Genomic DNA, 3,783 nt, shown 5'->3' on the forward strand with positions numbered 1-3,783 from the left:
TTCTAAGGTCAAATTAATATCATCATCTGATAACTTTTTAAAAATCCTATTACTTTTATTTCAAACATTTTTTAGATAAATCAATATTTTTTTAGATATATTTTAGCCGTTTTAGAACTTTTACCATGCATTATAACACTAAATTTCTCGGAACCCACGGCATATCCGGTCCCGCCATTTTCCTTATTTGCATCTTATGTTATCAACTTTCGCTGATATCAAGCATTTTCAATAACTTGTTGTACAAACCAAGATGGTCCCTTGTAAGACACTCGTCCCGGAAAGTCGAGAGATCCCAGGTTCGTACCCTCTGACTAAGTTAATATTTTTCACAATAAGTTTTTTGCAGTTTTTCTAATTTAATTTAGGGGTATTATTAGCGTTTCAGATTAATTGTGTTGAAAGTCTAAAAGTTATCGGCGTGCAATCATATCTGAAATAAATTGATTTAATAAAATATATATATATATTATATTATTCGAAACATCAAACTTTGAGCGTGATGGCGTTCTCTATCGTATTTGATGAAAAAATTTAATTTATTATTTACTATTAATAAGTGCATATGTTAACACGGACTTATTTATTTTGAAATTAAGCAATTTAATCAAATAAATAAGCTGATTAGATATGTTGTTGTTTTTTTAATTGAATGTTTTCTATTAAAATAATCATTTCGGTCGACTCCAGCTGTATCTAAACGTCCATACTACTTTTTTTAATAATTGATATTTCTTTATGTTTTATAAATTTTAATTTATGTTAAACTAGAAGAAAGACTGTAAGTATAAACCGTCTTGCGATCGTTGTTTGTTTGAAGTAACGTATGAATGTATTTGGTTTGAATCATTTATGAATATTTAATTATATATATATTTTTTTAATATTTCTATACTTTAACCAGATAGCTGTGTTATCCTCTTTTAAAAATGTGTACCTAAACTGTGTCGCAAAAATAAAGCAATGACAAGTATACTCACACTATATGTATATAGTTTTTTTATAATACCTTTATATATTTTTTTATTTATTTTATTTTTCATCTTTGTCTCTAAATATTTTAAAATTCTTGAATTTTACAAATATATTTTAGTTTTTACTAAAATTTTCATTTAAATAGTAAATGGTAACTACTTTTTACGCATAACGAGTATACTCTTGTTATAACGCCAAAAATTTCTTCATAACAAATATACTCGTCATACACAGCTAACTGGTTAATTATTGATATCTCTTAACCTTTTATTTTGGATTTTAACGTTATTTTAATTAGCGTTTTTTAAAATAATACATTTTGACGCAAATTGAAGTTAAAAATAAGAAAATGTTAAGGAATTGATTTAAACTTGGTCCTTTAATATTTAACAGAGTGTATGCTTTCAGGTTTTCAGTATTTTAAAATTTTATTGTAAGATCTCTTATAAGGAATAGGCTACAATTAAGAATTGATGCAAGAAATATTTATTTTCTTTTTAATACTTCTGAAGCTTAAATCATTCGATAACGGAAAATATATTTGCGTACGCGAATTTTATAATGATGTAAGAAAATCTGGGTGTTTTGTTCAAAGTGATTACATAATCGAAGTATTCATTATTACCACGTCCATCATTTACCCGTTGTACTACTCTTTCATCGAGATGGCACTTTTATAAGATCCGACCCATAATCATTTATCTTAAAGTACAAGCTACTCGATTTCGCAAGGTGTAACGCACTTTGCTAGGCAAAAGCGATTCTCCTATATAGATCCCTTTTCATTCGAACGAGCCATTAGTTTGTCCGCGATCATCTCTCAACTCTCCGTTACCACAAGATGCGGTTTGCGCGTCCGTGAGGAAAGAAAAAAGTAATCATAAAAATGAGATAGAACAGAATCGACATTGTCGTACGTGCGCGATCAGTGTCTCTCATTGTCAGCCCATCTAGAACGCTTCGCGCAAGAATGCGAAACCGTTCAGCAGGTCGCGATAACGAGAAGCCTCTGGCAGTTTTGCAAGTTTTACGCGCGACAGACGGCTTCCGGTTGTCGGGAATAGAATGACATCCGGGTGGAAAGCGTCGGTTTTCACGTAAAAGCCAGTCGCGTCTCAGGTATGTACGGTGCGGCGCGCGGCGTCGTGATGCCAGCGATCGTGTTGTAAAACTGATCACATATTTTTCCGTCGACTCAAGCGCGCGACTGTATTTTACGGACTTATGTCGCGACTTGTCACACACACAAGTCTTCTTCCGGTTTGAATTACGAGCTGGGCGAAATTTGTCGGTTTAATCGTTCTGCAGAGAATTGCCTCCTGTGCGCTGCTACAGCGCCAGGTACCTACACGTAGGAATGGAAGATCTTTTACGAAAGCATTTTAAATCTTTAATTTCTCAACTTGCAGATATCTTACCCATATTTTTTGACAAAATAAAGCTATGAAAGATTACAGATTTTTCTATATTGTATTTTTTTCAAATACAATATAGGAAAAGTTTGATGGCGATTTAGAACCTGAATTAAAAATTATTTCGATAAAGAACAGAGTACGTTTTTAAAAAATTAATTAAGATAAAATGAGATAATTTTTATCTATAAACAATAAATTTTTATGTGTCAAATACAAATATTAACCTCATTAAACTTTCATATGTATGTACACAACATTCATTTTTATACGGAAAATATAAATTTTCAAGTCACTTTTTACAGAAACTAAATATATCCTTAGAGACTGATACATCCTTAAAAACGAAGTCAACTGATATCGAATAATTTATATCTATTACGTATTTTTTTATATAATTTTATTACAATAAAGTTATCAAAACCGTCTTTTTTTCACTGAGAAAAAATGTATTGGTACTTGGTATATTTGTAACAATATATTGCATGATAAAATAATTAAAAGTTTCATGTTTATAGTTATTACTGCTATAATTTAAAATTAGTAATTATCACTATATATTATCATTTTATTTATATTTCCATCAACTACAAGAAGATTGCACTGTAAAAAATTATGAAAATTTAAAATATTAATATAATAAAACATCAATAAATAATAACGATTTAAATAATCTAATCAAGGTCAATGATTTTAATAAAACGAGCTGCATTTAAATGATGAATATTACAAATTAAATTTATTAATTTACATTGAATTGAGCAGTGATATCTCAATATATTAGGAACATTTTGAACTTTACTTATATAGCCTTCTCCAACCTTAAAAAAAAATCGGCGCATGGACAAATATATATAAAGTGTTAACAGATGTTACCGAACGCATTATACATATAATTTATTATAACAGTCGTTGTTCGTTATATGCGTTATGTTAATGCATATTGATGTAATCCATTTAGTTACGATGTCAAATAAATCAACAAAGAATTCTTCGATCACCGACAAGGAACTAATATAGACATAAAGTTAAAAATTCTTAGTAGGGGAGACCGGGGCTGGTTGTCGTACGGGATTGATGGTCAAAATGCTTATAACTCAAATAAGACACGGCAGAAAAATCTCTTTTTTTGACTGTAGATAGTTGATATAATATTAATTTGTTGTGTAAAATGGTTTGCACCACAAGCATTGTATATATTATTTATAGCGATTTTTGAGAAAATGAAGTTGATGAGTAAATTTTTATAATCAACTATTTTGTTGTATGAGAAGTCTTTGGCATTATTAATCGTAATATTCCTGTATTCATAGAAAATGACATATCTTAGAAGATCTTTGCTACAATTAAGTAATCATTATTCTGACTAAGTTTGTGAATACAATCTCTTTTATTA

This window comes from Trachymyrmex cornetzi, unplaced genomic scaffold (assembly GCF_001594075.2).
Source record: "Trachymyrmex cornetzi isolate Tcor2-1 unplaced genomic scaffold, Tcor1.1 scaffold359, whole genome shotgun sequence".
Lineage (NCBI taxonomy): Eukaryota > Metazoa > Arthropoda > Insecta > Hymenoptera > Formicidae > Trachymyrmex > Trachymyrmex cornetzi.